The 11,005-nt window shown below is 37.3% G+C and overlaps 1 long non-coding RNA gene across 2 annotated transcripts; it reads right to left on the reverse strand.

The window, feature by feature from the left end:
* Positions 1–288: 288 nt before the first annotated feature.
* On the reverse strand, positions 289–7,190 carry LOC107648945 (uncharacterized). 2 transcript variants are annotated; one of them, XR_008916635.1, is made up of 3 exons: positions 6,580–7,175; positions 2,286–2,335; positions 289–391 (listed from the first exon to the last, which is right to left on the reverse strand). It is a non-coding gene; the product is annotated as an uncharacterized LOC107648945 (long non-coding RNA). The 2 variants fall into 2 exon arrangements; XR_008916634.1 differs by lacking the exon at positions 289–391 and adding an exon at positions 4,417–5,758 and having other exon boundaries at positions 431–2,666; positions 6,580–7,190.
* Between the last annotated feature and the right edge of the window lie 3,815 nt (positions 7,191–11,005).

Genomic DNA, 11,005 nt, shown 5'->3' on the forward strand with positions numbered 1-11,005 from the left:
ACCAGCTTTATAGGGTCATAGATTAGAAGTGGAAGGGTATTTTAAGTTCAACTCCTCTTTCTATAGATGAAGAAACTGAGACCCAGGGAAGTGGGATTTAAACCTAGTTCTTCTTGACCCCAAATCCAGTATTCATTCTACTATAGCATGCTCTCATTTTCATTCTTCTAAGACTGTGACGTTCTATGATTTATAGCATAAATAAATAATATATGACAAAATAATACAGCATAAATGAGTGAATGAATGAATGCCTAAATCAATCAAACAAAACATAATAACCTAGAAAATACCAGTGTTAAAAAGGTGGGCTTTGGCCTTATTGATCACTGACCATCATCCTTTCAATCTTCTGTTCCCTGGCTATGGTCCTTCCCTATGTAGCACCTGTCTAAAATAGGTAAAGAAAGATAAAACTTTGCATCTCCTTCCATTGTCTTAGCCCTGAAGACAGTATATTTATTAATTTATTTATATTTTTACCCCAATTACATGTAAAAAGTTTCCAACATTTTTCAAAGAATAATGAGTCTCGAATTCTCTCCCTTCCACCATCCCCCAAATCCCTATTCCTCTTGAGATGGAAAACAATCTCATATAGATTTTATATGTGCAATCACAGACAATAAATTTTTAATGGATGGATGGATAGACAGACAGGTAAACTGCTAACTTTTTGGTCTACCTATACACAACATGGATGGATTGAAGTTTGTATACCACAAAACACTCAGAAATATCATATGCAAATAGGTATACATTCCTCAAAGCAGTGTATACTTTGAAGTTATGGCTTCAGAATCAGAAAATTGCCCAATAAATTTCTCTTAATGTGGAGTAAAATCTGTTCTTTTAGCTTGTTGATGAAACTCCCCAGACCCCATCATTTCTTTCACCTCAAACTGAACTAGTTCCCAGTGAAGGAATCCCTTTCTTTTTTCCTCTCAAGTCTGGGAAGCACTTGTGAGAAAGGAATCTGTCAAAAATCCATTTAAAAATTAAGATTCCTTTATCCTTGACCTCTTGATTCAGTTCAATTCAAGGAACCCCCATGCTAGGTTAAATCAGGAGCTATGCCACCAAAATTACTTTCAGGTCTGGAAAATCTAATCAGAAAAGGCCTTGGGGGCTATAAATGGGTGGTAGCCATCTAATTTATCTTGGGATTCTATGGCAGGCTCAGAATTACCCCTATTTGTCTAGGGATCACCTTTGATCATGGTCTACTCTGTTTATTTCTTGCTTCTCTCACATTAGATCGCTTTAATATGACTTGCTACTTGTTAGCAAAACTAATTTTTTTCATTGTACTTGGATTTTTTGTAACAGAGCCTTGGCGCATATAAACACCCTCTATTGTTTTTAAGGGCTTTTCATTTGCATTTGGACGCCAGAGTGAATGCTTTTCTGGTCAAGAGTAGAATGAGATGATGAAATTCTAAAAATAAAGCAAACTTTAACATACCCAAAGGATTCATCTACATCATAATTTTAAAAGTTACTGTTTTAGGGGGAACTTCTGTTTTTGTTTTGCTGCTCTTTCATTTCCTTAGGACTGTAAAAGAAGATGGTAGAATTTGTTCTTAAATGTCTGTCACTCCTCTGTTGCCAATCTCTTTCCTCCTCACCTTTTCCCAAACTCCCATGCCTATGAAAAAGAAAGTTAATGGGGGGCAGCTAGATAGCAAAGTGGATAGAGTACTGGTTCTGGAGTCAAGAGGACCTGAGTTCAAATATGGCCTCAGATACTTCCTAGTTGTATGACCCTGATCAAGTCATTTAACCCTGTTTGCTTAGCCCTTCCTGCTCTCAGACATTGAAACAGATAATTATAACAAATGTAGGATAGTAGGAAGGAGTTTGTTTGTTTTTTTAAAGAAGAAGAAAACAACTGAGTTTCTGGTCAGACAGGTACAATCAAATGATAGAAAAAATGTGGGATTATGGGACCAGTGGATTTAGAGCTGTACAGAGTCTGAAAGGCCATCTCATTAGACTTCCTCATTTTCCAGATGGGGATACTGAGGCTCAGAGAGTAGAAGTGACTTGTCCACGATCACACAACTAATAAGTTGTCTGAGGTAACTCCAAGTTGACTCCAAGTCCAGCACTCTTATGTAATTAGATTCCATGTAGATTTTTGAAACCCCAAATACTGTTTGGCTCTGTTTTTATTTCACTCCCCTGCTGCAGCAAAAGGCAAAATCCATTAAAAAAAATTTTATCTCTTCCTTTACTTTTCTGCTACTTTCTGAGTTTAAATCTGGTCTCAGACATTTACTTACTGTGTGACCTTGAGCAAGTCGCTTAACTTCATTTGCCTCTGTTTCCTCATCTGTCAAATGAGTCAGAGAAGGAAATGGTAAACCATTCCAGAATCTCTAGACAAGAAAACCTCAAAAGGGATCATAAAGAGTAGGACATGAATGAATAAACAACAAGAAGTTACTTTTCATCACTGGTTTCAGGTGATTTCTTCTGGAAGTAAAAATCCTATTTCTCATCCCCTCCCAGTCATTTCCCCTCCTTTTATTTCTCAGCCTTCCTTTTATTCTTCTGTTCCCCATGGCTTTAGAATGGGAGGAAATGGGTTCATCTCTTATCTTTGTCATTTACCGTTTTACCTGTGTGATGTTGTTTCCCTCTCTGGACTTCAGTTTCATCATCTATAAAATGAATAGATTGGACTAAATGGCCTCTAAAGTCCTTCTATTTCTATATCAACAATCCTATGATAAGATACCAGCCAAACTAGTCTGATATGGACAAGTTGGCAACCCTACCACAGTTGAGTGTATTATTATCATTACATTAGTGCTGAAATAAGCTTGGTGTTAATGCCCCAAACAAAATTCTGAGGCTGTATGAGTGGGTGTGTAGGAATTGTGGGGAGGCTTGGTTACAATAGATAAGGAAAGAGAAAGGATGGTTATATATTTACATGAGAACTGAGTGATAACAGGGAAATGAAGCCAATAAACACCTTTTTTTTTTGGTGGTAGAATTCTCTAGTTTTTTTTTTTTTTAATGTTGTTTTAATATTCCCAAGCCTATAATCATAGAATAAAAAGGGGGTAGAGGGCAAAGGGAATGAGTGAGTCTTCTTTCCAAAAATACTTGAAGAGAAATGTTTAAATCTGAGTTAACTCCTTATAGATAAGAATAGGAGGCCATTTTAAATGGAAAATGTGGCCTTATGACATTCCTTAACTCCTCTTTTTTCCCTTGTGTTTATCCACATGTTCTGCCCTCAGTTGCTTAGTTAGTCTTCATGCTAACATCTTAGAAATATCCCAATAAAACATGATTACCATGATTGCTAGTTGCCCAAGTGAATGGTAATAACAACCTTAATCCTTAGAGAATTTCCTATTGCACAAGAAGAGAGATAGGACGCTTTGTAGGATGCAAAACCTGGATGGAAGGGTCGTAAGTCCGAGCTTTTACTGCTTTGCTAGGGTGTGTAGTGTATTTGAATCTGAAGGGAAAAACACAACTTTATTTTTCTTAGTAGTTTCTTCTGCCTGATTTCAGGACTTCTTTTCTAAGTCGACCACAGATATTTATGAGGAGTAAAACTAGTTCTCTAAAGAACAAGTTGTAGCAGAATAAAGGAACATGCTTCAAAAGAGAGTCACTATTGCCCAGCCAAAGAGGAGGGGAATAACAAATGTTTGGATTGGCCAACTTAGATCACAGCAATTTATGCCTCTCTGGTTCTCACCTATTCTACCTCCTTTTCTTCTTGAGCTGGACAGAGAAAATAGATCTTTGACTGCTTTAGACCTCAGGCCCTGCTCTGGCTCTTAGGATTCCTGACCATCTTGCTTCTTGATCTGTATCTCTCTGTTTACTTTATTATTTTTTGTTTCTTTAAAAAATCTTTTAAAATCTAATATGTCATATCTTTTCTTGCAATCACTTGTTTTCCAATATTATACTGTGAATATTACAAGATTGCGATGCATATTCTTTCCTTTTTCATCAAGAAACCACATTTAACACATATAAACATTGTATACATGTATAAAAGTATAAATAAAGAGAGAGACACTGGATTTGTGATTTCCCTGATAGGGAACTCCCAAAATTACTTTGGGCAGTTGATTTTTTCAAATCTATCTCCATTATATTATGTAGTTTTTTTTAAATTTCATTTTATTTTCATATCTTGCATTCTCTATCTCACCTCCCACCCACCATTTCTCCTTTTCAAGAAAGAAAGAAAAATCAAATCCTGCTACAAACGTGGATTTAAACAAAACAAATTCCCACATCAGTTATGTCCAAAAGAAAATCTCATTCTCCATGTATCGATTTCTTTAAGCTTCATTTGTTATTGCAGATCTTAAAATCATACGTTATTAAAGCCTTTACACAATTCAAGCCTTCTAAAAACACAAAATTGGTACTTACCAAACCTGTAGGAATATTGTTGAGACTGTTAGATTACATAGGTTCTAGAGTATCCAGACTGTGTCTTAACAAATCATACCTGTGGAAACCTTGTTGATACTTGGAGCATTTAAAAACTATAGGCAGTATTGACTCCAAGATGAAGGTAAGGGTTTAAAAAAAATAAAACTGTAACAAAGAAACAAAGACAGGATAGAGATTGTTCTTCCAAGTGTTTTCATGTGAAGTCATTCTTAGTTCTCTAAAATATGTAGACATTCTACTTCTTGACCACTCAGTTTGATCTAGAACCATAAATAGGATATGATGTAGGAAAAATTAGGACAGAGGGAAGATTTGGAAAGTGCTATGGCTTATCCTCATGGCTCTTAAATGTAAGGTGTTTGGGATGCTAAAAATTATATTAAATGAGGTTACTCTAGAAAATTCCTTAAATAATAACCAAATCTTACCCATTCTAGAAGATTTAAAATTAGTCATGTAATCAGTACCTAGGTACTAAATCTCCACTGCTCTAAGTTTATTTTTTAAAGAGAGAAAAATAAAAAATACTCAACAAACAATACCAACCAAGGGGGGGGGGGGCAAGCTACTAACTCCCACCCCCACCTCTCCATTAGTAATCTAAGCAAAATAAAGACATCTTCATTATTAGAGGAAAGGAAAGTATTAGTGCTGATCCCAGCAGGGCTGCTTTCCAGAAAGAAAACCTCTGTAGGATGCTAATCAGGCCCATTCAGAAAAGCCTTAATTAATTTAATTAAAATCTGTCAGATCAAACTGATTAGCTTGATATCCAAGCCTAAGTTGAGAAAGCTGGGCTGGTGGGACAGCTGCTACTGAGGTAGGGTTATCTTTCAGCAAGAAGAAGATGGTCTCCAAGGTGATCCATGCAATCTGCCTTGTGCTTCCATCAGAATAAATCCAATGGTCTCCAGGCCTGAGATCTAGTTTCCTTTTCTTTCTACTTAGTCTATCTCATGTCTTCCCCAAATTGACCAAGCAGAGAAGTAGGTAATTTGTTCTGTCCTGGTGGGAGAAGGGTTTGAGGGCTGCCTTTGCTTACCCTTTTGAGAGCTGGTTTCCTGATTGTGCATTTTTTCATCCCTGGCTATCCCCTGTCTCAATCATTGGCCATGGCCACTAACACAGCAGCAGAAAGGATACAAAGGCCAGGTCATGTGATCCTCGAGATAGCACTATTGACACAGACTGCTTTCACAGATCTACATTTTAGCTCTGGTAGAACAGCCAGTGGTCTTTGTGCTGTGAAGAGGGAAAGCCCTGTTCAAGGGCAGGGCTCTGGAATGTCCAGTGGGGAATCACTTTTCATTAGAAGATTCTGGAAGGGAAAAGTGAGTATTTCATCCACACTGGGAGATATTCTTTTTCCAGCAGTTTGGAAGCAAGAGGAAGGAGTGAGTGACTTGGATGTTAGGAAACCTTTCGAGCTAACCCAGCCTCCACTGGGGTTCTGACCATAGTTCTTTACCATAGCAATAAAGGAGAAGCAATATGGCATATGGTATGGAAAGCCAGCATGACTTGGCCAGGGTTCAAATTCTGCCTTGACATGTTTTAACTTTGTTACTCTTGGCAATTGAATGTTCTAGGCAACTCTCAAAGACTTGAAGTTACAGAGAAGGAGTTGCCCCATATTGATAGAGGGAGTTTCCTCATTTGGGAGTTCCCTATACTAATGAAATTACAGATCCAGTCTCTCTCTCTCTCTCTCTCTCTCTCTCTCTCTCTCTCTCTCTATATATATATATATATATATATATATATATATATATATATAAAGGAATATATCAATGCATAAATACATAGAATGTATCAAGATACAAAAAATAGATAGATGCATTCTTTCTTATAAAGTAGGGTTGCTCAAGGATCTGGTGATTAGCAGGATTATGGGTGAAAAAATCAAGTATTACTTACTAGAGACCATATAAAATGATTTCTAAAAACTTTTCCCCATCCCATCCCTCAAGGGACTCTTTGAAGGAAATAATAGCTTCTCCCAACTAAGTGTCCTGGGACCTTGATGATGCCACATGTACATGGCATCTACTAGTTTTGATTTCTCTTCCAAAACTCATAATCGAAATGAAATAAGTTGTTTGATCTGGAAAGGAGGATTTCACAATTTTCTTTTCTTACCTTGAACAACGAGCTTTACCATGGAACATATTGATGTCGAATGACTGAATTTTCATCTTAGTTGCAGCTCCAACAGCCTTAGTTCATTGTCATCAGGTGCTTCAGTTTTCAAATCAGTAGAGAAGAGAGTCCAAAATGAGGCAGAGCCTTGTAGCACCATTTTACTTTGAAAGTGAGAAATGCCTTTGGTTGGTGTATTCATATGATGACAAACACATCAAACTTGGGTCAGAAGGCAATCACGAATTACCTGTTTTCCCAATCACAGTTAGTTCCTGTGGGTTAATCAAATTTATATCCATTGTGGCTTGGTCTATCCAAAGGAATATTATAAAGTGAAGAAATAGGTAGGTAGGTCTGCTTTCAAAGCAGTGCCTTCAGAGGATGGCTGCTTCTTTTTTTTTCACCTTTACCTTCAATACTGAGTATTCCTAGGCAGAGGAGCAATAAGGGCTAGGCAATGGAGGCTGAATGATTTGCCCAGGGTCACAAGCTAGAAAGTATCTGAGGTCAAATTTGAATACAAGACTTTCTAATCCTGGCTCTCAATCCATTGAACCACCAAGTTGCCCCCCCCCATGACCCCCTATAGGATGACTTCTAATGCTCAGTTGAATTTAACATAGAAAATTCCTAATGGGTTTGCAATTACAGTGTTCCCTCCCATGGCTTCATTCTTTTAAACTCATTGTCCTTTGCTATAATCATGTGTGATGTTGTCAACAATGAAACAAGAATTACACAGTTACTAAAAGGAAAGAGTAATAAACATTCATGATATATAGTATAGAGTAGAAATTCTAGACTGGGAAATAGAGCAGCTAAGGAACTAAGTCGATCTGCTACTGACTAGATGGCCTTGAATAAATCACTTCCTGTCTGGTCCTATTTCTTCACCTAAAAGGGAGAGACTTGGACTAAATAATTCTAAGCCTCCTATCCAGCTCTAAAAACATAATGATTGTATTAATTATTTTAATAAAGATTTTATTTTTACCTATTACATGGAATAACAAACTTCCACATAAGTTTTCCAAAGTTATATTAACCAAATTGTCTCCCTCCCTCTTTCCTTCCCTCCCTGTCCCCCCCCCCCAAGCTGGCAGGCAAACGGTATTCCTTATTTTTGCACTTTATCTTAGCCAAAAGGCCAAGAAGTGATCCTTATTTTAAAATGAAGGCCTAATCTCCTTGGTTGCTAACAAATTTTAATATTTACATTACATTGGCACTTCTTAATTTTTTTGATTCTTTGTAAATAATGAAATCTGGCAACTGTCAGTGGAGTGAAAAGCTTCTGTTTGCCCTGAAGTTCATGAGAATACATGGAAATTGCTTATCCCTCTCCCCACTCTCCATATCCTTTTGGTGTTAGGATTTATTGTCCCTACAAAGAAACACTTTAAAAGAGATGCACGTAATGCTGTTAATGTGCAAGGCGTGGGCTTTCAATCCTGACCAAACTGCAGTGGCATGATTCCAGCAACATATTTTTTTTTGCTCAAATCAACAAAAAACATTCTAAACAAAGCCCACATTTGACTTAGCCAGCTTTTCTCTTAATTTCACAATTTTATGGCTCTTGGTTGCATTGATATAGGTATCCTTGAAAAAGACAGCTTTAGTTCAATCAGTGAACCCTGCAGTAAAATGTAGTTGTTTGGTCAGCAAAGGGTCTTATCACTAAAGAAACTTGTTTTATGGAATACAGAGGGTAAGAAAGGTAGGGGAGAGGTTTTTTTTTTCCCCTCTGTTACTGTTGCTTTCTTTTCCTTCTTCAAATTTAACTCTTTCCATGACATCGTATTTAAAGATTTTTTCCTTTTAGTTGGAGGAGAGAGGAGCACAGTGTTTTTTACTTTCCCTTCTAACATTTTTGATGATGCAGTGTTGTATAGTCAAGGTATTTAAAGACTTTTTAATTGGATCCAAACTCTTCGAGGTTCCTTTAGTATTCCCTAAGGAGACAGGAGCACTAGCATGATATCTTTCCCCCCCCTAAAGTTCTCTTTTTGCATCTTACTTGGTTGTACAGAACCAATTTCTGTATTAATGTTGTCTATTCCTTATATTAGGAGAGAAATTAACTTTTTTCATTGGTTTTAAAACATTGATGAGCTAGAGAGCGTTCAGAGGAGGGCAACAAGGACGGTAAAAGACCTTGAGTCTATTATGTACGAGAATCCATTAAAGGAACTGGGCATATTAAGCCCTGGAAAAGAGAATACTCAAGAGGAACATGATCTCTATTGTCAATGATTTGAAGGGCTGTCATTAGGAGGGATTAGATTTGTTCTGCCTGACCCCAGAAAATAGGACCAGGAACAACAAGTATAAATTGTAAAGAGAGATTTGTTTAGATTCCATGTTAGGGAAAACATCCCAATAATTAGAGTTGACTGGGTTGTCTAGGTGACTTGGTGGATTGAGAGTCACACCTGGAGTTGGGAGGTCCTGACTTCAAATGTGGCCTCAGCTACTTCCTAGCTGGGTGACCCTGGGCAAGTCACTTAATTCCCTTTACCTAACCCGTACCATTCTTCTGCCTTGGAACCAGTATGCAGTATTGATTCTCAGACAGAAGGTAAGGAATGAAAAAAACAAAACAAAAGAAAAACAATTAGAGTGGTCCAAAAGTAGCCTGGATTGCCTTGAGAGGCAGTGGGTTCCTCTTCCTTAGGGCTCTTCAAGTAGAGGTTGGAAACCATTGGTCAGTTTTGTTACCATGGGAATTGTCTACTGTGTGTAAGTCGATGTCCCAGTTGCTTGGGATAAAAAGATAAATATGTTCCTGTGCTCCAGGAATTTACATTTTGGGTGGAGGTGGGCTAGAGATGTACACATATGCACAGAGAAGTATTTAACTAGAAGATATGCAGTGGAGAGTGGGGTGCAATTGGGAGATTCAATCAGAGTACTCTGGGAAAATTGAATTCCACCTGAGAAGATGAGGGAAGACTTTGAAGAAAACTTCTGACATCTGATCTGAACCTTGAAAGATTCTGAAAGCCAGAGAAGGGAAGAAGAGAGCAGATTCCAGGTATAGAGGTAGCTTATATTATCATGTCCCACAGTTGGGAATCTTTGCTATATCCCTAAGTCTTGTTCCTCCCTCTTGTTCCCATTCTTCTTCATTCTTCATGGAAAAGATGCTACCCATTCCTTTTACCTTCTAGCCCAAACCTGACCTACAATCTTTACCTTTCATTCCTCTCCAACCTGATGTTATAGCCAAATAAAAAAATACTTAAAGACATCTCAAGCAGTACCTCCTTATCTTTGCTAGTGTTTGGAAGGCCTCTTCTTTAGCCAGTTTTGTTTACCATAATCCTCCCTTTCTTTCAAAGACCAGCTCTAATGGCATCTCTTTTATGCTGCCTTCCATGACCATCCTAAAGAGAAAAATTTGCCATCTCCTCTAAAAATCCTGACACGCTTGTCTCATGCTACAGCAAATTGCATAATCTTTTATTACCTTTCTTATCTTTCCTGCTAAATTTGAAGTTCCTTGAGGGCCAGGACTATATTTTATAGAACATCATATGCCATTTAGTACCTGGCACCATGATTTGTAACGTAACAAGTACTGAATAGATTAAATCATTCAGCATGCAATAAATATGTATTTGTTGCTGAGCACTATAATAAATACATGTTGACTAAATGGATGAATATCTATACTGTATACCCTGGGGATTTTTTTTTCTCCTCCCAGATCTATTTTTATGTTACCTCCCTTTTTTCTTGTTTCCCTGGGCACTTGTTTGATTCTGAGGACCTTTAAATGAGTCAGGTAATATTAGAGTTGGAAGATTATTTAATTCCATGTATCTGAGGTTTCTGAACCCCACTACTTTAATAGCAATCTGTATTTCTATAGTACTTTGACACTGGCAAAGCATTGTACATCCATTATTCTCATTTTATAGATGAGGAAACCTAGGATCAAAGAGGTTGGATCATTTGATCATAATAAAAGGCAAATCTGAGACTCAAAGCTGGATATTCCTGATTCCAAATACAACCCTATCCTCAATACCAAGTTACTTCTGCCCATCTCTTACCCCCCCACACGTATAAAGTAAAGCATGTTATTGAATTTTAATTTCTAAATTACTGAGCTTCTCCCTAGCTAGAGAGTTCCAGTTAAGATATAGTAAGAAGGGACAACTAAGTGGCACAGTCAGGAGGTCTTGGATTCAAATCTGCATTCAGACAATTTCTAGCTGTATGATCCTGGGCAAGTCACTTAACTCCAATTACCCAATCCTTGTTGCTCTTTTGTCTTAGAATTGTTACTAGAAGAGAAAGTAAGGGTTTTTTGTTTGTTTTTTAAAAGTGAGACTTGGTGAGAAAAAGTTAACTGAAAGAGTTGACCCTAAAAAGAAATTCCTACACTCTGGAATAAAATTAGAGACATATCTAA

This window comes from Monodelphis domestica, chromosome 2 (assembly GCF_027887165.1).
Source record: "Monodelphis domestica isolate mMonDom1 chromosome 2, mMonDom1.pri, whole genome shotgun sequence".
Classification (NCBI taxonomy): Eukaryota; Metazoa; Chordata; class Mammalia; order Didelphimorphia; family Didelphidae; genus Monodelphis; species Monodelphis domestica.